Source organism: Triturus cristatus, chromosome 12 (assembly GCF_964204655.1).
Source record: "Triturus cristatus chromosome 12, aTriCri1.1, whole genome shotgun sequence".
NCBI lineage: Eukaryota > Metazoa > Chordata > Amphibia > Caudata > Salamandridae > Triturus > Triturus cristatus.
The window spans coordinates 24,879,225-24,906,384 of record NC_140595.1 but is presented as its reverse complement, the minus strand read 5'-3'; the positions used below and the strand labels follow the sequence as shown (position 1 = coordinate 24,906,384).

The 27,160-nt window shown below is 48.3% G+C and overlaps 1 protein-coding gene across 3 annotated transcripts in view; it reads left to right on the top strand.

Annotated features, from left to right (window-relative positions):
• Positions 1 to 27,160, top strand: part of NCAN (neurocan) — a 359,920-nt gene that overhangs the window by 128,044 nt on the left and 204,716 nt on the right. The window lies entirely within an intron of this gene.

Here is a 27,160-nt window from a genome sequence, read left to right as displayed (position 1 = left end):
GAAAGAAAAAGAATCTGCTAGAGTGAGGCAAACAGATAGGTAATGTAGGGTGGTGAACAAGAAAGACATGATGTGGACTCAAGACTAGACACCTCTGTATTCTTGAGATAAAGAGACAGGATGTGTAGGTGGTGGAAGAAAGAGGCGTGAGGTGGAATCAAGACCAGGCAGCCTCAGTGTTCATGAGATAAAGCGACAGGAAGTGCAGGAGGTGGAAGAAAGAGGTATGAAGTGGAATCATGACCCGGCAACTTTGGTATTCATGAGATAAAGAGACAGGAAGTGTAGGTGGTGGAAGAAAGAGGCGTGAGGTGGAATCAAAACCACGCAGACTTGGCATGCATGAGATAAAGCGACAGGAGGTGTAGGGGGTGGAAGAAAGAAGCACAAGGTGGAATAAAAACTACACAGCCTTTGCACGCATGAGATAAAGCGACAGGGAGTGTAGGGCATTGAAGAAAGAAGCATGAGGTGGAATCAAGACCAGGCAGCCTCGGTATTCATGAGATAAAGAGACTGGAAGTGTAGAGGGTGGAAGAAAGAGGCGTGAGGTGGAATCAAGACCAGGCAGCCTCGGTATTCACATAATAAAGAGACCGGAGGGTGGTGGAAGAAAGAGGCGTGAGGTGAAATAAGGGCAATGCCAGGGGTACTGGCAGCTCGTGGTGGGACAAATCTCGCTCATTAAAGTTGGACCCCGAGGGTCCACTATGAAATGGCGAACTACTGGAAGAATGCCGCTGCCCGCGTCCCACGCAGGGGGACATCAGCAGTGCAGCCCTCAGTGGCCGCCCGTCGGAGCCCCCCCCCCGCTCCGCCTCTCTAGCGAGGCCGCGCCTCGGGGAGGGGAGGCCCCAATGGGTTTGTCTTGGGGAGGCGTGCCGCGAGGCTAGACCCCCCTCTTAAGCGCCTCACCCCCTCAGATCTTCCTCTGCTTCCTGCGCTCCTGGCCACGTGAATTGTTGCCACGCCGCCGTTTTTGAGCGTTTTGGTCGTCCTGGTCTGGCGTCGGGTTTTTGTGCCCCCCCTGTTATCCCGGTGAGTGTTGGTTGTCCCCTGTCCCCGAGCCTCACTGGCCTGGATGTGTGCTGGGTTGCCTGGTGGGGCTCGGGAGGTGGGCAGATGGGAGCGAGATTTGTGCGGAGCGGCGGGGTAGGGTGCAGGGGACGCCGAGTGTGGGTGCGAGGCAGGGGGAGGGTGCAGGGCTTTTATGCCGTTGGTTTCCTGTGCCACGCGTGTTCCTGTGCCCCTGCTTCCTGGTCTGGCGTCGGTCACGCGGTTGTGCCCTTGGTCTGGCGTTGTATTCATTGGGGAGTGCAGGGCAGTGCCGCCTCTCGTCTTTCCCCATACTATGTGGCGCTAGGCCCCAATTTTGGCAGTGTGTGTGTTGTAGGGGTTGAAGGTCCGCGATCGGGCACTGCCTTTGTGGTGTCTTTGGGGTCACGCGCGGCCGGAGCAGCCAGGCTCAAAATGAAAGCATTTCTGGCCCAGCAGGGGCCGGCGTGGCGTTCCGGAGCAGGAGGGCTGATGTTTCCGTCGCCAGCCTGCCCAACGTGCACTTGGAAAATGTCCACGCCCGATGGCAGAGGAGTAGTTGTATGTTACAGGTTGTACCTCTAGCCAGCCTGGGTCGGAGCCAAGATCGCGGAGCGCAGCTGGCAACAGCTGGTTTCCAATCTACCACTGCACAATCGTTTTTACCTGAACGTATAACTTAAGAGGAATTTGTAGGTCTCATTGCTAACTTACAGCTAACTTTAGCTGTGTGGCGCGAGCTCAGGTCATCACACAAGGGCAGTACTCCTTGCCGTTGGAGGTTTCAGGCACGGTTGGGAGTGGTGGGATGTGTGCTTTGTCCCCGGCCCAGCTTTGTGTATCGCTATGCTATTATATTTTTGTTGTGGTGTAATGAGCGTTGGGTTGCTGGGCCCTATTGCATTTTCAATGCTCGTTTGCAAATGTATTGGTCGAGACTTGCTGTGCTCTGTATTATTGAGGAAATTGTGGAGCTAAACTAAACCATTCACGCACAGATGTTTCACTCTAATGACCCTTATAAGAGACGCAGACCGTCCAGTTCTAACAGCCCCTCCCTCATCAGGTGGAGCAGCGCTGCCTGGAGCCATCAGAAACCAGCTGCATCCTTCACCCAAACCCCGCAAGTCACCATATGCTGCTGACTTCTGCTTCAATCCTGTCCTGGGACAGTGAATTCGAAGTCTCTCCAGAGGCGGGTTAATATGATATGAAGCAACACATGCAATGGTAAAATATGTGAAAGCTGCAGAAATATCAAAATCTGAGGTACGATCTAAGAAATCTGCAGGACTAAAAGGGCAAAAATGTAAAATAAACAAATGGCCAAACAATTCTCCAACCCCTCGTAGAACTCTGCAGAATTTGGCAGAGTTTTTTCAGTAACTCTGCTGAATTTTACAGAGTGAAACTCTGCTAGCTCCACCCAGCCCTATAGAGGAGAAAAAATAAGGCACTTTGCTCGGAATGCGGGGTCCACTGCGTCAGTCATGACTTCAAGAGAGGCTTTTAAAATGGTAACCTGAGGTCACTGCGTCGTTCAGGCGGGAGTGTGCGTCGGTCACTGAAGGAGATGATGCGGGCGCAGGAGGTTATGCTTCGGGCGTTGGAACGCCGTAGTCACATGACCCCTCGGTACACCTCTCCTCAGGGCCGGCTTTAGGGCGGTGCGACCGGTGCCCCCGCACCGGGTGTTGGCTTCCTGGGGGCGCCGTGTTTGAACGTTTATTAAGCTTTTTAAGCACCTGCTGCAGCGTTTCTTTCCCCCGGCAATTGTCAGGCCTCACATAAATGTCAAGATAACTCCTGCGGTGAATTATCTTCCTGGAGAGAGGTCAGCATTTTGTATAGTTGAGGTTTTGACTTAGGTGAAGTTAGTGCAGAGGGTTAATATGCCTGCTGCAAAGAACGTGTACCAACCAAGTAGATTACAGAGTGCGTATGATGTAAACAGATCAGCAGGTTACTGCTTTCAAAAGGGACATCCTTTTGTTACTTGCAATTTATAACTTAAAGTCCTAATATAGGATAGTGAGCTATCAACTTTCATCCTAGAACTGCATACACACTGCAAAGTATACATTATTAGAACATTGATCAGTGTTGCAAAAAGGGTTAAGTTGGCTAGAAATCGATTCTTACTATAAAACAGAACTCCCAACTATGCTGTTTCTTTTTAGACTCTGAGTTTGTGCTTCTCCACACCAAGCAGCCTTAAACTATACTGCCTGCCAGTAGGGATGACATGAGTCTCCTACACTTTGAGTCCTTTGGCTCAGGTAACATTTCCTGTACACAGATTCACATGCATATGATTGATTGGCCCGGCGGTTTTTGTGTGAGATGCAAAGTTCTCGGACACCCTACACTGGTAGGAGTGGCGCTATATAACTAATTCAATGCATCTGGGAGTGTGGTTATGGAAACTTGGTCAACTGTTAAAGGGGGCTAGCGAGAGAATCCGTGGGGGAGGCGGCATTGGGGGGGCGCCAACAACATTCTTGCACCATCGCCAAGGCCGTTTACCGCGAGAGTGCGTGAGTTCTACAACACTGTTAGGGGTGTGCCGAATTACATTAATCATAACCAGCATAGCGCAGGATACAAACAAAATTATTTCCGGCAACTAAGTATAATTTTCTAGGGATACCCTGGCCTTGTTCATACTCTCTACAGCACTTTGCTTTCAAATCACCAGGTGTTACACCTTACCTACCTTTCGTGCGAAAAGTGACCTTGGTGACTTTGCATATTATGAAACAGTGTTTCATGGAGGAGGAAGAGGCTAAGACATGTATAATGAAATCGTGGCGACTATAGGGTGCCCTAGACTTACATAGACCATGGTGACGGTAGTATATGATAAGTGGTGGGTCATTAGATCCTAGAGCATCTTTGAAATGAAAGCAAACTAGATCTTCAATGAGAAGGAATTGGTCATCAAAGTGCAACAATATCCGAGGGTTGCAGCAGGTGTTATGTATCACTACAAGTCAATAGGAATAAAAACCCACATTGCTTATGCCCCTATGCAGTGTCTTATGCAGACTCCGGCGCCGCCGGCAATACAGCAGCTGTCCGTATGTACACATGTAGGGCTTCTTCTTTGTGTTGTCAGTTAAATTAAATTTTGAGGGGCAGTCGTGCCTACGCTGCACGGTCACAACAGTCGTGAGGCCGCTTCACTCAGCCATGTCTCTGGAACCATGCTATGCCGTGGCTCATTTTGTATATCCTTGGGCCGGCCACACATTCCTTCATCTCCAGCATGCTTTGCTGATTAATTGATTAAATGAATGAAGTTGCATGTTTTAGCTCAAACTAAGCGACAGTTACTAATCGCAATAACATGGGTTCACACGCACTGGAAGGCCCCTTTACATTTATTCCCTGGTATCTTTGTCTCAAAATCCAGCATTTATTAGGGTTATCCGGTACAAGGGGGGAATCTCATTGGCAGTAGTTCAATGCCTGTAGGTACGAAGGGACAAAGTTATGGGTCCCAAGTGGTGCAACAGGATAAGGGAGTATATATAGATATATGTTATCTTGGTAGCAGGAGTACAAATATGTCAAGGTTAAGCCCAAAACCCAGTCTCAACCATAATGCAATGGTCAGCTTGTGGAAAGGTGTAACACAGAAATCGATCTACCAATGTTATTATTGTGAGTTCAACGCTTGAGTCAAGAGATGCGGCTGTCTTTCATCTTTGCCTTACCATTCGAAAAACAGCTGGAGTAAGGTTTCTTTCAAATCAGTCATAGTGGCAACTTAGTCTATACGGAAAAGTCTGCAGCCTGAGCTGTTTTGAGACAAGTTGTAGGCCTGGGTTTGTGTGTCATACATAACATCTTGAAGGTATTTATTATTGTGAGTTCCACGCTTAAGTCAAGAGATGCGGCTGCCATTTAATCTTTAGCCTTGCTATTCGGAAGCAGCTGGGGTAATGTTTTCTGCAACTCAGTCATAGCGGCAGCTTAGTCTATACAGGAAAGGCAGCTGCCTGAGCTGTTTTAAGACATGCGGAAGGCCTGGGTTTGTGTGTCATACTTAACATCTTGGAGGTTATTCTCCCTGTTTCACAGGGAGGCCAGGGAAAGCACAGAGTGACAGGGTTTACCGAGACTTTGCCTGGCTTGTCTTTTCTGCGACCTTGTGAGGTCTGTTTATGTATCGTATGAAGGTGACAGAGGCTGTCACTGTTGTTTGACAGGCAACAGGGCCAGATGACATTTAAGTGCATTGTGTGCTGGAAACTAAGGAACGGGTCCATTTTGGTAAGCACATGGAGCACGGGGGTCGTTTCTAGCGCTAAAAGAAAGTTGAGACAACCCAGTTAAGTTTCAGTGCACGGCCACATTTGGTGGGGCAATTCCATGTGTAAAGCATTAAACCAGTCAGCCCTGGGGAATTAGGCAGGCGTACGATTAGCTGAGATTTTGTCCAAACTGAGGGAGAGCATATCGACCATAATTCACAGTGGAACCAGAGACAGCGTTACAAAGCAATGCTGTACATTTCCTGTAGAATGCCGTGTGGCTAAGCTTCAGGGATAAGGGCCTGACCTTTCACCCCTCGAGGGACCATTGCCAATTGCGAGCAAACAGGCGAGGAGCACACTAATCCCCCAGTAAGTGTAGCTGCGATGCAAGAAGTTTGGTAAACACAGCGTTAGAGCACAAATAATGACAAGGGGTTATAGACCAGTTGGCATTCCCGATATCCTGCCAGGGGATATGGTTCACCGCCGGTTCCAACAGACTTGTCTGCCGGCTATCCTTCCAGGGCCTAAAACCAGTGACTGGAAGGGGCATCTTTTTCGACCTGTGTTGAACTGGGAAAGGAAGCCAGGCGGGCTTGATAACCCTTACTTCTACCTGCGTTGGCACATCTTGTCACGAGTGATTGTCATAGGTATCGCACTTCAGCCAGGCTAGGTTGACACCCATCCACCCCAAGCTAAGTGTCCAAGGGGATAGTGGGCCGCATATACACAACCCAGTATCAGGCCCCTGGGGGTCGTCAACGTCGTGAATTACTAAATTCTGCTGCACTGGAGGTGTGACCGGGTTCTACACTAGCAGAAGTTAGGGAGTGCAAGCCTCCGCCTAGGGGGGTGGCTGGCTGAATTTGATGAACTAGTTCACACGTTTCACAGCACTACACGGGGGAGAGTGTCCACTACCTGTGCATACTTCAACCAGACACGCCAGAATGGCATGCCCTCATCTACATGGTCATAATTGAGAGAGCAGAGAGCGACCATACCTCTTGGACTTTGCACTTAAACTTTCTAATAATGGAAAGGGCTCAACACCTTCTGAAATGAGCATGACCAGAGATGTGTTGCCTTCCAACGACATTTGACAGGGTAAATGGGCAAAGCTAGCGGTAAAGCCAGATGTATTGTCATCAATTAAGGCAGACGTGACCCAGGTATTGGCAAGATAGAGATACTGCCAACCATGAAGATGTACATGAAATCATAACTGGGGCTCACAACAAATTATTTGATAAAATAAGAGGTTTCTTTTTCAAGCCACTATGTTGGTGCCACGAATTACCATAACGCAACAACGCTGGTATAATAAGGTCTGTAGGCAAACCATTAACTCCTTGCAGCAGCAATAAAGTTTAAATCTAGCTCATATTCAACCAGCAACGGAACTGTATACGCTGTCCCAGTGGAGAGCAAGAAAAGATTGGGATGAACAGCGGGACTAGTTTAAGACCCTATCATCCAAATTAATGCAACTTAATTTGCAAGTAGAAAGGCTAAAACAAGGAGATGTTGCTAAGATACGGGTCGGTTTGCAGTAAACAATAGGATAATACAATGTGAAAGGAAGCAAAAGTAGGGGGTTAATGGCTGAAAAGGTAAACGTGGCAGATTTAGCAGTTTTATCGAATTTTCAGTTATTTGTACTGGCATGCTGTAGGAAGGTGAGATTGTCTCTACGACACATTTGCCAACAATGCTGTCACCAGCTAAGGTTGTGGCTTTAACCATCCAGAGACAGTGACATAATGCAGCCAGGGACAGTGAGCATATGTTCCCGTGTGCTGGGTGAGAGTACAAAGACAGAGGCTGTCGCCCCCCATACTGTCTGATGCTCACGGCTTTCAAGGACCCGCCCCCCTCATTAGATACCCGTGAGATCAGCTTGTGTTTATATAAGTAGGGGAGGTGGTTACTCTCCCGTTACCTTACCTTGCTTTATTGTGCTGTAGCTGTTTGGAAACACACTTTTAAGGCAGGAAGGCCCCTCATTTGCAATTTGCAATTGAAAATCATAATCGGATTGCAGGTCCATAAGCGCCTATTTCGCCATGCCTTGGTACCAATGCCATATTTTCAAGCCTGGGTGTGGTAAATAATTTTCTTTTACCTGGACTTAATTTGATACAGAAACATAATTAAATAGCTCAGTAAAATGAGAGGCAGAATCCGTGGTATTAGAGGTTCGGAATGGGCTTTATTCCAATGATCGATTATAATCGGTTGCTCCAAGTTCCATCACCACGGAGGTTCAGGAAGTGAAGTACATACTTTATTGACAAGAAGTAACCTTTATAGTACATACATTACAATGAAGCGAATGCAATAGGCGTAACAATTGATAAGGAAAATGACGATCTATCTGCGTAACCAAAAATGGGTGTAATAAGGAGTAAAAAGGAACATAATTGGTTATGATGTCATATATAGGTGGATCTATAAGATAATACTTGGCATAGATGCGTGCGCAGCAGTATGACGTGTGATTGACGTGCAACTAGGGGGTGAAGGGGACTTGACATTTAGCTCTACATGTGGAGACAAAAAGTCTGGGAGGTCAAGACAACCTAATCCCAAATCATATCTAACATCCTATGTTTAAAGAACTATGTTATCCACAAAAGAAGGACTCTCGGACAGAATCTATTCTATACTGACTGTGCGTGCGTGTACAAGCGTCTAAGTGTCTACACTGAAAGCGAGGGGGTAGGAATATTCCATGGTAACAGGGCTATGAATTACTTGCATGAGGGCAGAGAAGTCGAGCCTTTTGCTCGGTAGCTGGAAGGATGTTTACTTAAACTACTAGACAGGAATGCATCGGCTGAGGGGGAAGCAGATAACTCGAAGGCGAAATACAGTTCTTGGCAGAGAATAGGCTGATGTCAGGCTTCGTGAGCCGCGCAGAGAATGAGACAAAGTTCATGGTCACAGATGCAGGCTCGAACTGGAGTTTTCAGAGGCAGAAAGCAAGAAAAGCTTGATGACAGAATCAGGGCCTACTTGCCTGGACTGTAAAATGGCATAAGTGAACCATATAAAGGCGGTGGCCTTTCGTACTTAGGAATGGAATATCCGGCCCATTCATGGCGGATCAACAGAGGACATGTTAACGGTGGACGCACATGTATTTGCGTCTTCATAACTGGAACTGGAGGGAACATACATGTACTTGTGATTCATACATGAAACCGTTGGGGTCCAAGATAGGGGACATAACTGATCAGAAAAATCCATATTTCCACATTCCCTCCTTGTCCCCTACTTGCCCGTTAAGAGATATCAATCTTCATCAATCCATTGATCTGTTCATATAACATCATTTGTTCTTCTTTCTTCTTCCGTGACGAATGAAATCTTGGTGGTGGAATACACGATGTGGCACACAGACCACAAATCGCTGGTCCACATTGCAGACATAGACAGCAACTGAATAGTATGAGAAGGCCAATACCTAGGAAGGATAAAACTATCCATCCCCAGGCCGATATCACACTCCAAAACCAACTGGACCAAGTCCAAGTGCCTGGGTTCTGGTGTATCTGGTTTACAATCTTATGAAGGCGAGTGATGGCTTTATATACAGATGGCGAATTTTCTGGTATGAATACGCAGCAGCTTGATCCGATGACCCTACAAGCTCCGCCCCTATCAGCCAGGATGACGTCAAGAACAAGACGATTTTGAAGCACAACAATCCGCATAGCAGACTGCTCTTCCGTTAAATTGCCTAAGGCGGAAATAGTCTCATTCACTACTGCTTCAAGGGTTCTAGTTAATCTGCGTATCAGTTTACTATTAGTAACAGTACCTATATAAGGAAAGATGCCTTTATTGAAATCTGTGTATTTTTCCCATGCTGTTTCAGTGTAATCGACAATTGGGAGATCTCTCCGCTCTCTATTGTGTACTAAATGAATATTTCTGTAATAATCAGGAGGAGCTAGGAAAACAGGTGGCAAAAGGAATGCAATGTAGCAGGTACCATCCCAGTCTAGAGGTAGACGCATATATGCAGTCTGACCACATATAAAGTAGGAGTGGCGATAAGCTCTAAATGAAGATTTGCCTCGATCACTGAATTCTACTATAGTAGTGCATTTACTATGGCCCATATGTATGGAACCAACCTTTCTTACACATAATTCACCCTTCGCTGGGAATACTGACATGGTGGGCAAGACTAGTTCAACTTCGGATACGACATTTAGAATCATGAGATTAGGTGTAAAATTACCTAATCCATATACTTCATTTTCTAGATCAGTTCCTGTTCTCTTGGGGCGACCCTCCTTGTCAGGGTAGCAGACCTTGAGTAAAACTAGGTTCAGATTTCCCCATACCCAATGATCTTGGTAAACTGCTGTGTCTGAGTCTATGGAATTGATTAAACTAAACCATGCTCCACAGGATCCATTATGTGTAAACGGATGTGGAAAGAAAGGCAGGACTCCTTCATAATTCTGATAGGGAGGGAGTCGGCCACACACCCAACAATTAGTGGCATTACTAGTCTGATGGGAATGATGTAACATACTAATGAAAGTGTTATTGCGCAGCGCAAGTCTATAGGACAATTCATGCGGGGGTAAGTCACTAAAAGAATGTTCAGCAGTAACATTATAAACATGTCTAGAAATAGGGTAATATATGTGCAACAATATGCTTGCAGTAATTATTAAAAGACTCAAGAAAAACAAGATTATTAATGTCACTATGCAATGGCTACGCAGTGATTTACAATACGCCTGTCGTTTCATCATTTTTCGCGACTGTCCATGATTCAGGTCTAGAGGATACATGTCAGAGACAGATTCAACCGCTTCACCTAGGAGAGGACTTAAACAATCAAATCGTCTGACGTTCTAGGCCTCAATTTAACTTTGTAGAGTTCGGTTTCAGTCTTTTCAACCAAAGGAAGTTTTGAATCAGTCTGTGAGGGAGTGCAGGGCACAATGTCTATATCCGAGGATTGTCCATAAAATTTCTTGATATGACTTGAATGAATCCAGCCCTTGCGGCCCTCGATCTTCACGGCTGTTCTTGTGGTCAGCAGAACCAACTTGGGTGTCTTCCACCTGGGCTCCAGCTGAGTCTTTCGGTCGAAATTTTTCACAAACACGAAATCACCCGGAACTACGTCATGGGGTTTCACCTCAGTGTTGTCGGGAAAGGCTGCAGCTACCTGTGAACGACAAGATTGTAGTGCAGACATCAAGGAAGCCAAGTAATCTGTCAGCATATTACAGTCAATATCGGTTATTTTGCGTGGTATGGGCGTCCCCCACATATTTGGTGGTCTGCCGAAGATCACCTCATACGGGGATAGCCCTGTTCGAGAGTGTGCTACCATTCTCATGTAAAAGAGTGCAACTGGTAATGCTACTATCCAGTCGACACCTTTCTCTCTGCATATTTTGGACAGTCTGATTTTCAGTATCTGATTATGTCTTTCTACGAGACCTGCTGCCTCGGGGTGTCGAACACAGTGGAATTTCCACTGATATCCTAGCAGAAGTGAAACATGTTTCATTAATTCGGATGAGAACGGCTGGCCGTTATCTGAGTAGACAACACGTGGTAAACCGTATCGTGGGAAGAATTCTCGAACCAACTGTTTGGCAGTAGTCGGGGCAGTGTAATCTGAAACCGGGTATGCCTCCGTCCAACGGGACAGAGCGCAGACAACTACGAGAACATATTTGAATCCTCGACATCGTTCCATCTGGATATAATCCATCTGGAGGACTTCAAAAGGGTGGTCAGGAGGAAGAAATCCACCCTGTTCTACGGGAACGCTTTTTCCTGGGTTGAACTGGCAACAGATCATACAGGTACGGACCTTTTGTTTGGCTGCTGCTCGTAAATGTTTATTGAACCAAATGTGTTGAATGCTGTCTAGCATAGCTTTTTCTCCTAGATGTGCTGGACTATGTATAGTGTTAATTATGACTTGGACCATTGAATCAGGAAGGAACCATACAGACTTTTCCTTCATCATCCATCCTTGGTCCGTTTGGATCCCTCCTAATTCAGTCCATTTCTTTATTTCGTCTGGTGTAGCATGTGTCTGTATGTCAATTACGTCAAGGGTAGGATCTTTAACTGTCATACAATGTGTCGGTGTCGGGACTATTGTCTTTGTCATGTCGGGGGTTTGAGTTTGAGCAGTCTGTTTAGCTGTTCTGTCGGCTAGATCATTGCCTTGGGAAATGATATCAGTAACCTTCGTATGAGCCTTACATTTCATAATTGATATTGCAGTGGGTAGATGTATTGCATCTAATAAGGCATGAATGAGGGGTCCGTGCTGAATGTGGGCACCGTGGGAAGTTAAATAACCTCTCTCTCGCCACAGCACGCCGAAGTCATGTACAACTCCGAATGCATAACGTGAATCAGTGTATATGTTGACTTTTTTATTTGTGGCTTGAATACAGGCTTGTGTCAGAGCGATGAGCTCTGCGGCTTGAGCTGACAAAGTATTTATACGATTAGTTTCAATGACTTCAGTATCTGTGGTGACTGCGTAAGCAGCCACTAACTCTCCTGTACTTGTTCTCATACATGAACCATCTACATACAACGTCAGGTCTGGATCTGACAATGGGACATCTGTCAAGTCTTGTCTGGGTTTTGTCGTTATAGTAATAACTTCAATACAGTCATGAGCTAGTGGATCTGTTCCGGTTACTGGCAAAAGTGTGGCAGGATTCAATGTGTTACAGCGTCTGATTTCTATATGTGGCTGAAACAATGTAAGTTCATACCCTGTAAGTCGCGCTATAGTCAAGTGTTGTGTTTGCGTTCTATTTACAAGGACCTCTACTGTGTGTGGTACTTGAACTGTCAATGGATGTCCTAACACTATGGCATCGCTTTGTCTAATTGCTAAAGCTGTCGCTGCTACTGATTTCAGGCATGCAGGCAAAGCCTGAGCTACTGGATCTAATGTACTAGAAAAATAAGCACATGGTTTGTGTGCTCCTGCTTGTTCCTGTGTGAGTACTGACAAGGCAGTACCTTCGCGTTCTGTAACAAAAAGTGTAAACTGTTTTCTGTAACATGGTGTTGCTAAAACAGGTGCTTGACATAAAGCTTTCTTTAGGCTTTCAAAAGCTTGTGTATGTTCTTGAGTCCAAGGGAGAATAGTCGATGTGGCTGCCTCCTGTGTTGTCAACTGAATGAGTGGTTTTGCTAGAAATGCATACTGAGGGATCCACTGCCTACAATATGAAGTGAGGCCTATGAAAGCCCGTACCTCCTTTTGTGTCTTGGGTATTGGCATGTTAGCTATTAACTGAATGCGGTCGGGTGTAAGCTGCCTTCCCTCCTTGGACAGCGAGTGTCCAAGATAAACAACTCGCTGGACACAGAATTGCAGCTTAGAAGGGGACACCTTGTGCCCCTTTTCGGCTAGAAATTGTAAAACTGTCAGTGATGCTTTTTCACATTCCGGTTCGCTTCTTGCGGTGATCAGCAGATCATCGACGTATTGAAGCAGGGCAGTGTTAACTGGCATGTGGATACTATCGAGTTCTCGTTTCAGTGCTTGGCTATAGATGCTGGGGCTTTCTGTAAATCCTTGAGGTGCGCGTGAGAATTTAAAGCTACGTCCATTTAAACTAAATCCGAACAAATATTGGCTTTCCGGATCTATTGGGACGCTGAAAAAGGCATTCTTGAGATCAATTACAGTAAAGAAGGTTGCTTCGGAATCAATGGCTGTCAGTAATGACGAGATATCTGGGACCACAGGAAATTGTGGCACAATGCATTTGTTTAACTCGCGCAGATCAATAACCAATCGATATACTGGCGGGGCCTTAGGATCTGTTCGTTTAAGAATCGGAATTATCGGTGAATTACATACATTGGAGTCTGTTTCTACAACTACTCCTTGGGCAATAAGCTCGTCAATGATTTGTAGTAAAGCCACTACAGCATCTGGTGGTAACTTGTATTGTCGCATTCGTGGTAGCACCACTCCTGCCTTTAATGTGACTCTATATGGTGTAATATTCATGCAACCAACATCAGTAGGGCCTTGTGCCCATAGACGTGTAGGTAAAGTCTGCAGTCGGGGATCCATGTCTCTAGACACATAGTGACCTTTAAAATCACGTAAAAACAACCTTACTCCTTCCGGAGAACAACATATTATGGCTCCTAGAGCTTTCAATGTTTTTATTCCTAGCAAGTTTTCTGGACATGATTTAGTAAGCAATAAATCTGTAGTTCGGGTCAGAGGTCCTATCGTAAGTGGCAGAGGTTGTGACACTTCATTAACAATAGGTTTTCCTGAAAAACCAAGGGAAATATTCTGTGAGCCTGAGAGGGGTGCCCCTGGAACTTCACTACGTTTTATAGTTGTTCGACTTGCCCCTGTATCGAGTAAAAATTTCCTATCTTGGCCTAATAATTCACTATGTACATAAGGTCCTTCTTGATCTACAGGAATCTCGATAAGGGGTAAATCAACTTCCCTCTCTAGGCTAGTTCATGCGTAACGCTGATACTCAGGATATTCATACTGTGCAGTCTGATACATTTGTCGTGTTGTTGTCTGTGTGGCAGCAACAGGCAACGGTGGTGCAGCCGGCACAAACTGTATTGGCTGTTGTGCGGCTGGCATGGCCTGGGCATGCTGCAAAGCTCCTTGTTCATTCTGCTCTTGTCTAAATGGCCGTGGTCTTTCTTGAGTTTTACCTATGGTGATATTATGTTTTAAAACTGGACAATCGTGTACATAATGACCTGGCTTTTTACAATAATTGCATGTCCCTTTTACAGGTCCTGCTGAATCGGAATGTGTCATACCCTTTTTATGTCCTTCAGCTGGAACTGTCTGGGAAACTAACATTTTCATTTTCGTGTCTTTCATGCGTCTGTGTTCATGTTCTTGTTCCTCTCTAATTCTATTATGATGGTACTGTAACATTTGTAACATTTGTGATGGAGTGTTACCTTGCCAGGTACTCTCGAATTTTAATACTCTATTCTTTACTGGTGGCAGGGCATTTTCTACTAATTTTGTTACAAACAGATGTGGGTATGATTCGCTACTTGCTTTTATGCCACTATTTATACCAAAACATTTTTCAAATCGGGCATAGTAATCACTAGTGTCTTCATCTTGCTTCTGTTTACAGGCTGAAATTGTACCCCAATCTTCCTTTTTCGTAGTTAATAAACGTGGCAGTACCTGTACTAATAAACCTGGCAGTGCTTTAGTTTTATCCCCAAGTCCTGCTCCTGCAGTTCGGGCCTTTTCTTCTGCTTCTAACACTGACCATTCTATCTTTTGGTCTCCTACCTCCCACTCTTTTTCCTTGAGTTTCTCATAAATACCAGTAGGCATCAATACCTTTAATATTGTCATAATGTCGGGATAGGTATACTCTCCCATGAGTAACATGTCTTTAATTTCTCGGTGAAAACCCGCTGGATCTTTGTCATGACTGGGTACCACTTTCTTCATTTGTAACAATTCTATTTTCGATATGGGCGTATATATAAATACGCGCTTGAACTCGTTGTCCTCGCCTTTTATTGGGTGCACTTCTCGTAAGGGATTCTGTCTATCCATGTGATACGTTGTTCTTTCTTTGACGGGCAATGAGACATGCTCTGCGCATACAAAAAGAATATACTGCTTTCTTGATTCTAGAATTTCTTTAATTAATTTAGTACCTGCACCTCTCCATTTATTCATAAGCAATTCAGTCAGTATGTCAGGTAAGGGACCAGGGTCCGAATGCTGACTTCGATATAGTATAATGAGTTGTTGAATCATATAAATCCCAGCTAACCTCTGTTCATCTGGGGTAAGATTCAGAAATGTGCGTACTACTGTATCATCACTATATTTTCCGGGACTGTCCACCCAATGGACAGCTGCCCTGGCTAAATCTTGTTCATCCATAGAATCGAGAAAATGATAACCCCTTCGTTCTCGGAGTAGTTTGTCGGCGGTTTGGAACGAATGCTCGTTAGACCTTATATTAATTATAGGTATTTGGAAATTCCTGTTATTATCTGGACATATCGGACGTATTGAGTCAGTAAGACGTCTATTATTATTACAAGATCTTCCTCTACCTACATAGGCTATGGTGTCTGACTGTCCTGTAGGCAGTCCTGACCCTTCTTCCTCGCTTTGTTCGAACTCGTCTACCTCTAATCTCTCTTCGTGTAGGCGTTCTATTTCTTTACGGATCTTTCGGCACATGGCTATTATACAATTTTGTTTATCATGTCTCCCTTCTGATATATTCTGGCTCCATCTTGTAAGAATTTGCATTGCTTCCGGGTCTACCCCCGGTCGGTCTTGATTTCTGATCACACAGTTTATGAGGAAACGTAACAGTTCCCCCTGTATCTCTACTTTCTGGTATTCCATAGCTCTGTTAATACATTCTGGATCTCGCCCTGTTTGGACAAAATGATATATTTTATCTAGATGCGCAGTCATTCCTGGTAACTTTCCTAAATACACTGCGGCTCGTCTGATACGCAATGATGCCAGGGTCATTTCGTCCTCTTTACCGGGCACGGGGTCATATCTGCAATCTATAAGAAGTTCCTTCAGCGTACGGGCACTTATGAGTTTGGGTGTACGTGAATGTGCTGACTCTTGAAAAGTAAGTTTATTTATTCTGGGCGGCGTAGAAAAGATATTGGTAGCACCTCCCGTGGCCCCATCTGGGGTGTCGGGTGTGAAAGGATTCGTCGAACGTGACACAGCAACTACAGGTGTGGACACAGCTATAGAAGTAGCTGTAGGAGCGGATGCAGAAACAGATGTGCTTGCCAGAACTTGTGACTCGATTTGTTGCTGTAGGGATACGGGTGCTGGGTCTTGGCGTTGGACCTCCCTGGTATGCGGTCTATGCGGGGCGGAATTAGCATATTCGGGAGCTGCGTCATCTAAATATGAGGAAAGAAAAACATCTTCTGCGGTTCTAGGATGCCCCTTAGGATGTACCTTTATTGGGAACAATGGGGGTGGCAAGTCTTTCGGTATTTCTGGAGTAGCCTTAGGTAATCCTTCGGCCAGAAGGGGATACATACCATTCATAAGGGCGTTTCTTTGTCTGTCTACTTGTTCTGATTTCACTCGGATACCTTCCTCAATTAATAGATTTTCTCGAACTTTATTTGAACTTTCTTTATTCTTTTCTTCCTGTCTACGTGCTTTTTCTGTGCGTCTATGAGATTCTTTACGCCATAACTCAACGGCGTCTTTCTGTGACTGTCTGACTTTCCTTTTCCATAACTCTTCCTCGACTTTCATGATGCACTCTGCATCCCAGGTTCCCGCTGCGGGCCACCTCTGACTTTCTGGTAATCCCTTGGTGTAGTCTACCCATAAATCAAGAAATAATATAGCGTCTAGGCCATGTTTGTGATACATGAAGTGCCCTGGAGTGTCCCTAGGAGGAATAGGGACGGCTTCTTCGAGAACCCCTTTTCTAGTAGTGATCTGTCTTAATTTCGAAAAGAGCGGCATATTGACAACTGATCCGATACTTAATCTTGAACACACTTAATACAAAAGCACAGTAATGAACAACCATTCATACCACAATATGCAGGACGTTTAACACATTGAACATTAAACATTAAAACATTTTTAACCTTTAAAATAACCAACAATGATGATCGTCTGCATAACTTATCACCAAGCTTAATTCTTGACAATAACTAGATACTTCGGAATACTTGATATACTGCTAAACAGTACAGATACACTGCTAAAACAATGCAGACCGGATTTGTGTACCCAAACCCGTCTTGACCGGCACAACCTATGTGCACGTCAGAAATGCCTCCCCAGCAATGGTACTCACCGGGTAGCTTCGGAAACGGAAGGCCTCGGTAACTTGAACTTGAACCGGACTGGACTCGACTCGATTCGTCGGACACTGGGCTTGACTTCGAACTGGTGGGTCTCTGTATACCTCGGATCTTGCTCTCTCAGCTAGGCTCTGGTCGGGATACTTCGCACTTCTCACCGCCTCGTCTGGGTGTTGATCGCAGTCTCAGTCGCCCCCGCTTGACCGGAGGGAGATACAGGAAATCCTGCTGGTACGCGTTATTGTCCGTCCAGCTGTGGCAGGAGACCGGGCCTGCAACTCACCGCCGGCGCGTGAGATGAGAAAGTGTCCCTGTTCGGGCGCCATTCATGTGGTAAATAATTTTCTTTTACCTGGACTTAATTTGATACAGAAACATAATTAAATAGCTCAGTAAAATGAGAGGCAGAATCCGTGGTATTAGAGGTTCGGAATGGGCTTTATTCCAATGATCGATTATAATCGGTTGCTCCAAGTTCCATCACCACGGAGGTTCAGGAAGTGAAGTACATACTTTATTGACAAGAAGTAACCTTTATAGTACATACATTACAATGAAGCGAATGCAATAGGCGTAACAATTGATAAGGAAAATGACGATCTATCTGCGTAACCAAAAATGGGTGTAATAAGGAGTAAAAAGGAACATAATTGGTTATGATGTCATATATAGGTGGATCTATAAGATAATACTTGGCATAGATGCGTGCGCAGCAGTATGACGTGTGATTGACGTGCAACTAGGGGGTGAAGGGGACTTGACATTTAGCTCTACATGTGGAGACAAAAAGTCTGGGAGGTCAAGACAACCTAATCCCAAATCATATCTAACATCCTATGTTTAAAGAACTATGTTATCCACAAAAGAAGGACTCTCGGACAGAATCTATTCTATACTGACTGTGCGTGCGTGTACAAGCGTCTAAGTGTCTACACTGAAAGCGAGGGGGTAGGAATATTCCATGGTAACAGGGCTATGAATTACTTGCATGAGGGCAGAGAAGTCGAGCCTTTTGCTCGGTAGCTGGAAGGATGTTTACTTAAACTACTAGACAGGAATGCATCGGCTGAGGGGGAAGCAGATAACTCGAAGGCGAAATACAGTTCTTGGCAGAGAATAGGCTGATGTCCGGCTTCGTGAGCCGCGCAGAGAATGAGACAAAGTTCATGGTCACAGATGCAGGCTCGAACTGGAGTTTTCAGAGGCAGAAAGCAAGAAAAGCTTGATGACAGAATCAGGGCCTACTTGCCTGGACTGTAAAATGGCATAAGTGAACCATATAAAGGCGGTGGCCTTTCGTACTTAGGAATGGAATATCCGGCCCATTCATGGCGGATCAACAGAGGACATGTTAACGGTGGACGCACATGTATTTGCGTCTTCATAACTGGAACTGGAGGGAACATACATGTACTTGTGATTCATACATGAAACCGTTGGGGTCCAAGATAGGGGACATAACTGATCAGAAAAATCCATATTTCCACATGGGAACCAGATGTAGGTGTTGCCCTTCTCGCTCAGCCTTTCCTTGGAGCCAGGGAGTTGGAAAACGTTCGCAAATCTTGGTCCTCGAGCTGAGAGATACGTATTCTTCAGCAGCTCAGTCAGTCATAGTAGCTTCATCCGGAGCCATGATAAACGGCGTCCATATAGCAGTTACGTTAAATGTTTTGCCCTGTCGAGACATCATGCAAACCTCGAAGCAGCAGCAATTTGGGAACCATGACACTCTCAATACATCACTTGGGGCATGGGTTTTCATCAGACATGCATTGCTCTAGGAGAAGGTGGAGGGGTTCTATGAGCCTGATGGGGCACACCTGTCCAGACATGTTCTTGCTGGACGTGCAAGAGGCGCTCGCAGGGGCAGGGCATCAGTAGCAGCAATAGAGGGAAGGGGGGGCTCTGGCATCGACGGGAGCCTCCCCAGAGCTGTGGCGGAGTTACAGGGCGATCTGGAGGCAGAAGGGTACAGTAAGGGTACCTCTGCGACAGGCGGTACAGTAAGGGTACCCCTGTCCAGCACAGTAAGGGTGCCCGAGCCAAGGTCCGGGAGCCGAAGGAGGTTCTGGGAAGACCGCGACGGCGCCCCGTTAGTCCTTCGGGCGGTTGGGGGGCCTGACCGACCGGGGGTGTGCCACAACACGCTCCGCCCCCGTTAAAAGGGGCGGGAGTATTAGACAGATCACGTGATCCAAAGGAGGATCTGAAAAAATGTGCCGCACTGCAGGGCATCGACCCACCGTGCGTGCTGGCTCGCAAGGCGGGCGGAGCAGCGAGGGGCTGCTTGCCCTGGATCGCCCGTAAGATAACCCACTTATCGTCATACTTATGTTGTATGAAATAAACCTGCGACAGTTCTTCACCCACAATGAAAGTGTCAGTGTAATCTTTGGGTGACGTCTGTGCATGCGTGTTGTGTGGAGCGGATGACGGTGTGGTCACTATCAGTCATTTGCGGTCTAATTTCGCCGGTAGTTCCTCCTTTGGCCTGTCTTTCTTTCACCTGGAGACTTCCGCTGCTTTGAAGAGCGCAACACTCCGTGGAAGGGCCGCGCTCTTCCTTCCGCTGTTACCGTCCCAGGGGAAGTAAGAGGGCACTCGTAAAGAGGGCGCGCTTTCTGGGAAGCACTGATTGCGTAGAAACATTTCATTAATGTTAACAGAGGATATGGATGTTAAGTATGTTTTTTTGCAAAAGTCACAATTTCAACACAAAAGTGGGTAAGGGAAAAACTTTGCGACCTCTCGAAGTTGACACCTTCTCTATAGAATTGCGCAAAGTTTGCGTCTTTGCTCTCCCCACTTGCCATCAGATTTCAGCTGTTTGTTTAAAACTGTGAAAATAGTGTGAAAATGCAGTTCAAATGTGCGCGCTCTGTGCAGACAACTCACCTGCCATGGGCAGTTGAATAACAGGTGTTAATGGCCCCCCATAAAACCGTATTCGTGTAATCAAGGTCTCACGGGCTGACTCCGCAGTGCGGAGGTTAAAACAAGGGCCAATCAGATCTCGGTGCAAACTCTTAGCCCAGTGAGCTGTTTCGGTCACCCCCTCCCTATAGGGGGGAGTCCGAGGTCAAGGTTCAGCAGGCTATAAAGCATCTCTTAAACATATGCAGCTACAAGAATTGGTAATGCCAGTAGCTCTGGCTTTAAAAGAATGTTGTTTGGTAATGTAATTATTACATGTAAATAGTATATGTGTTTGTGTGGGAGCAAAGAACCGCTGATTAATATTGGTGGGGGTGTGTGCCGCAAAGATCAGAATTTAGGTGTGTGCGATGACCCGTTGCCACTCATACAGGAATTTACCGGGCCACCTGAAATGAGGGTCTGTGTGTCTTTTACTGTTATTACATATTTCAGAATTACAGATATAAAGATTCCATAAATGGAATGAAAGGGCATAGACTTCGAAACACGGTCTGTCTGCATGGGGAGAGAAGGGGTAGTGCAGGGCCTTGTCCTCCAGTGCGCTAGCCAGGGGCGTGGCTACCATTGGTGCATCAGGTGCAGTGGCACCGGGGTCCATAGGCCTGAGGAGGCCACTCAGCGCTGTTTATTGGGGCCATTTCCTTCCTTGCACTAGCGCCTATAACACACTGGCAGAGCAACTGGCTCCAGGGCAGACGCCGGGGAAGGAATTTGCACCCCCCCCCCCACCCACCCGCCCCCCAGTCTCTCCGTGGGGCGGAGGCCATTGAAGCGCACGGCTCACGAGCGAAAGGGACACAAACACCAGCTGGAAAAGGTCAGGCAATCAGATGTATGCATTCCTGTCAGGTGGGAACCGAGATGTCCTGCCTGTAATCAGTGCTTTCCAAGGGACGTCACCGAGCAGCTGGGGGGACTTGTGTCTGCGCATCTTCGGGGGAGGGGGGGTTGATTTTTAGACAGCCAGACATGCCAGAATGAAAAAGCTTTTACGATAATAGCTCTCGGTTCCTTTTGCTTGTCGCAGAAGAAGCCGCTGTACTGTGGGGTGCAGATGTGTCGGGGTGTGCATGGCGTCGCTTTCCACCGAGGGGGAGCTTTAAATGACAGGCAGGGCCCAGCACTGGCGTCCAAGGACACTTTTGTATCATGTAACAAGGGAAAGACGCCTATAGGCCAGTGAAAGGCGGGATTGTGAAAAATCCAAGCATCACACAACGCCAACTACAACTGATGCGTTTCCATGAGCACCAGTTACGTTACACAAGATCACATGCATTGTTTACAGGCGCAGGGAGATGAAGTGGTTTGCCCAGAATCAGAGGATGCTGAGCCAACTCTGGGACTCAAACCTGGATCCCAGTGTTTAATTTGAGCCGGTGGTTTCCGGTGCCTGGAACCCTCACTTCTGTAGTAGGGGATCTCTGTGTATAGTCATAATCTATGAATAATCCCCGCCCATGTGCGGGGACCCCGGAGCAATCAAAAATATCTCTTAAGCTGTCCCGCATTTGCAAACCTGCAAAGACACTTAAGAGACAGACAAAATAATACAGCCTAATCACCACAAGGCTGCATTGGCCAGCACTTCCTCTGAAGTGAACACAAAAGCCAAAATAAAGTTGAAATGTCATTTTTATTCACATTTGACATGTTCCTTTATTATCACACACTCCCTTCACCAAAATCCCTTTAAACAATAGAGAGGAAGGGGTGGACAGACAAGCCCTATAGGCTGTCATTATGTGTCTGCTAAAGGGATACCGTGCCTTTAAGAAACTCTCCAGAGACCCCCGGTATCCCAGGATGCACAGCCAACACAAGTTACTTTCAGTTCTTTTTTCCGGCTCCTGCTAGCAGGACCCTGGAGCTTGAGCTCTACCCTTTTGGGTGGTTTAATTGATTAAAATCGGATTTTTTGGATTAAAAGTGGTTTCATTCGACGTCTAAAGCCTTTGTCTACTACTGCCTGCAATCTGGAGCAGTTTTGGCCCACTCTCAGCATGGCTTTATTCGATAAATGCCCTGAGTGTGGGAGGAAGAAGGCTAAGACGGACCCACATGAGGTGTGTATCCTCTGCTTGTCGCCCTCACATGTCCCAGCTGCCTGTGACATCTGCAGCACCTTTTCGAAAAGGACCCTGAGGGACCGGGAGAAGACTCGCCTTCAGGGACAGGAGAAGCAGAGGACCGGTGAGACTTCAGGGCATGGAGGGTCCCATTCCCCCTCCTCCGCCCATGCTTCAGCCCCTGGAGGGACCTCCGGGCAGAAAAAGGAGCAGAAACGACACCTACCGGCTGGTAGGTCGCGTTCGACGTCGAAGGCGACGACGTCGACGGCGAGAGAGAAGGCACCGGTATGTTCGCCGTCGATCCAGGGCTCTGGGTCGCGGCAGCCTCGGCGTTCGACGTCGAGGGAGGGGCCGGCGAGACCCGGGACCGGGTCGCCGTCGCAGGTGTCACGGTCGACGTCGACAACACATCGACGTCGTACCGAGCCCCATGGACTGCACTCGCTGCCGTCTACCCACGGCTCGACGCTGACGGAGTCGACGCCGAGATCCCGGCGCCCGCCGTCGAGGCGGAGGCGGTCGACGCCGAGACGCAGGTCGACGTCGAGACACCAACGATCGACGTCGAGATACCAACGATCGACGTCGAGACATCAACGATCGACGTCGAGACATCAACGATCGACGTCGAGATACCAACGATCGAAGTCAAGATCGCAGCAGTCGACGCCGAGGCACCGGCGGTCGACGTCGAGATGCCAGAAGTCGACGTCGAGGAGACAGTCGACGTCGAGGCAGACACCCCGGCGACGGCGATCAAGGCGGGGCTCGACTCCGAGGAGGCATGGGTCGACGTCGAGGAGACTTGGTTCGACGTCGAGAGGACGATCGACTGCGGGGCGGCACTCGTCGTCGAGGGCGAAGAGACGCCGTTCGAGGTCAAGGTACAGTTCGACGTCCCAGACATCGGGGAATACGTCCTCGGTGATTACGATCTCCAGTCGGGGATCGGGGAGGCGCGGACATTCGCCTTCGGTGGCTTCCCCGCGGGACAGGCCCGCCAAGAAGAGGAGAGTGGCCGCGAGCCCGGACAATGATGATGGGGGCTCTCCGGCTAGAAGTGATGGGGCTTCAGACCTTCTGACCCCGCTGCGTACCCAGCGGCCTCCTTTGCCTCCGGTGCCCGACCTTCCACCGGCGCCTCCACCGGTGCCTGCACTGCCTCCTCCTCCTCAGCCTCCTCCTCTTCCTCCTCCTCCTCTTCCTCCTCCTCCACCTCCTCCGCTGCCTCTGCCCGTGCCTCAGCTGCCTGCCTCACCACCGCAGCCACCGCCTCCTCCCCCGAGGGTCCCTCACCGGCAGAGATCTCGCTCTCGCCCTCGCAGGCGATCACGGAGTAGGCGCAAATCCTCCACTCGTTCTGGACATGGTCGACGGAGGTATCGGTCCCGTTCCAGAGGGTCGAGGGGCACGTACTCTCCGGGGGCTGGCAAGTATTCGCCCTCGCTGTCAGAGACGCCTCCTACCCGCGTCTCTCCAGTGGATGACATTGCCACGTTCCAGGAGGTGTTGCTGAGAGGGGCTGCGAAGTTGGGGATATCAGTGACTGCCCCTATTCCCACTACGTCTGTGATTTTTGAGACTTTGCATAAAGTACATCTGTCGCGCCCCCTCCTCCCGCTGGTCCCAGGACTGGAGGAACCTGCGATGGAGGTGTTCTTAACGCCGGCTGTGGTGAAGCCGGCGCCCTCGAGACTGTCAAAGAAGTACAGGGCCCCTGACTCGGATCCGGCGTTCCTCAGATTGGACCCCCCACCGGATTCTGTTATCGTGGTGGCGGCTCGTAAGCAACACTCTACGACGCCTTCCTCCACGGCTCCCCCGGATAAGGAGAGTCGCAAAATGGACTCCTTGGGGAGGAGGATGTGCTCCACGTCGGCTACTACAATGAAGGCCGCTAGCGCCTCCGCTCTGTTGGGGCGCTATGACAGGTCTCTTTGGGACTCCCTGCAACAGTTCGCGGCCTCCCTGCCCAGAGACAAGAGGGAGGATTTTCAAGAGGTGCTGAACGAGGGCATGATGATCTCTAATCAGATCATCAGTGCGGCGGGGGACGTGTCGTTGCTGGCGGCCCATGGGTACTGCCACGGCATACATATGAGGAGGCATTCCTGGCTGCGGCTGACTCCGCTCAAGCCGGAAGTGCAGCAGAAGATCGCCAATCTACCATTCTCTGGCACGACGTTATTCGGGTCGCATGCGGATGACGAGATGGCCCGCATGAAGGCTGAGGCGGAGACTCTGAAGGCGGTGGGGCTGGAGCGGCCTAAGGAGCAGAGGAGGTCCTTCCGTTCCTCGGGCAGGCGCTACACCAAGCAGAGGGGCCAAGGGCGTCAGTCGGGCCCCCAGCAACAGCCCCAGCAACAGCAGCAGTACCAGAGGCAGCCCTTTCAGAAGCGCCAGAGGGGCAGAGGCCAGCATCAGTCCTCGGCGGGGAACAAAGGCCCGTCCGGGTCGAAGCCCTGAAAAGTTACTTCCCCCTCATCCGTTACCCGCTCCGGTGGGGGGAAGTATTCAACACTACCTGGCAGAGTGGAGGACAATAACACAGGACAAGTGGGTGCTGAATATTGTTTGCAATGGCTACTGTCTTCGTTTCACCAGTTCGCCTCCACAGATTCCACCAGTGCGCTCCCTTTACATGGTGCGGGAGCTCCAGCGGGAGGCGGACGTTCTATTAAAAAAGAAGGCGATAGAAGCTGTTCCTTTGAGGCAAAAAGGAAAAGGTCTCTACTCACGGTTCTTTCTCGTAAGAAAAAAAGACAAGAACGAGTTCAGGCCTATTCTGGATCTGCGTCAAGCAAACAGGTGGATCCGCCGAGAAAAGTTCCGTATGCTGTCCCTGCATCAGATTTACCCTCAGTTGCATCGAGGAGACTGGCTGTGCACCATAGATCTGCAGGACGCTTACTTTCATGTGCCGATCGCACCGAAGCATCGCAAGTTCCTGAGGTTTCTGGTAGGCAACAACCATTACCAGTATTCCGTACTCCCGTTTGGCCTGAAGTCTGCGCCACGGACGTTCTCCAAGTGCATGGCAGTGGTCGCGGCACACCTGCGGAAGACCAAGGTGTTTGTGTACCCTTACCTGGACGACTGGTTGATCAAAGCGTCCACTTACCAGGAAGCCCAGTGCCATTTCAACAGGACGGCGGCTTTGCTTCACCGTCTGGGGCTGCACATCAACATGACGAAGTCAGTGCCGATCCCTGTGCAGTGTCTCCAGTACTTGGGGGCTTCAGTCAATACCTTGACCGCAAGCGTGTGTCCTTCGGAGGAGAGACGCTTATCGATCCGTGGGAAGGCTCTGCATCTCATCTCAGCCCGCTCTCCTACGGTGAGGACGGTGTCTTCATTACTGGGGTCGATGGCTTCTTGCATCTTCCATACCCCCAATGCACGTCTGCATATGAGGCCCCTGCAGGAATGTCTGGAGGATCAATGGGACCAGAGGAGGGGGCGTTGGGAGGACAAGATCCAGTTGTCTCAGCACGCTCGGCAGTCTCTGAAATGGTGGTGTTCCCCAGAGAATGTCTGCAAGGGGACCCCTTTTCACAAGGACATTCCGGCCCAGACCATAGTGACCGATGCGTCTCTCCGGGGCTGGGGAGCGCATTCGGGCCCTCTTCAGATTCAGGGGATATGGTCGCAGATGGAGACGACCTACCATATCAACTTTTTGGAACTCAGAGCAGTACACTTGGCCTTGAAGGCGTTCCATCCCGCCTTCAGGACGTCCTCCCTGCTGGTTCAGACGGACAATACTACGACCATGTATTACCTCAACAAGCAGGGGGGCTCCCGGTCACGCACCCTGTCTCGGGAGGCACAGGCGATCTGGAACTGGCTGGTGGCCAGGAATCTGACGATCACGGCGACCCACCTGCCGGGAGTGCAGAATGCCCAAGCAGACGCACTCAGCAGACTCGTTCAAGAGAACCACGAGTGGGTGCTAAACGACGACGTGCTAAGAGACGTCTTCGCAGAATGGGGCACTCCGGATATAGATCTGTTCGCCACGGCAGAAAACAGCAAATGCCGCGACTTCGCGTCCAGGTACTACCAGCCAGGGACGCTGGGGAATGCACTATGGATCAGCTGGTCCAACAGCTTTCTCTACGCCTTTCCACCCATTCCCCTGATTCCGGTGGTGCTGATCAAGCTGTCGCAATCCAGAGCCAGAATGATCCTGATTGCTCCGGAGTGGCCGAGACAATGGTGGTTCACCGACCTTCTTCACCGGTCTGTTCTGCCACACCGGCGCCTGCCGTGCCGGCCGGACCGCCTCACGAAGTTCGGAGGGCAGATGGTTCACCCCAATCTCTCGTCCTTGAGTTTGGCAGCATGGCTCCTGAGCTAGTGCAGTATGGACACTTGAACCTGCCTCAGGACTGTATGGAGATCTTAAAAGAGGCTAAGAGACCGTCTACGAGGACCTCCTACGCCTATAAGTGGAAGAGATTCTGCTTATGGTGCAAAGCGAAGGACTTTGACCCTACATCCTGTAAAGAAGACGTTATTTTGCCTTATCTGCTGCAGTTAGCTCAGTCTGGGCTTAATTTCCAATCTATTAAGGTTCATCTCGCAGCTCTGACTGCGTATAGGAAGGGCCCTTCTCAAACCTCATTTTTTCAAATCCCTGTGATTAAGGATTTTTTGGAGGGTTTGCGTAAGGTGTTTCCCCCTGTTAGAAGGCCTTCTCCACCTTGGGAATTGAATGTGGTGTTATCTAGATTGATGAGGGAGCCTTTTGAACCTATCCATAAGGCTTCTCTGCAGCATTTGTCTTGGAAGGCAGCCTTCCTTGTAGCCATTACATCGGCCAGGAGGGTGAGTGAGATTCAGGCTCTGTGTTGCCAAGAGCCGTATACTGTTTTCCATGCTTCTAAAGTAGTGATGCGTACCCATCCTAAATTTTGCCTAAGGTGATATCAGATTTCCATGTGAATCAGATGATAACTTTGCCTACGTTTT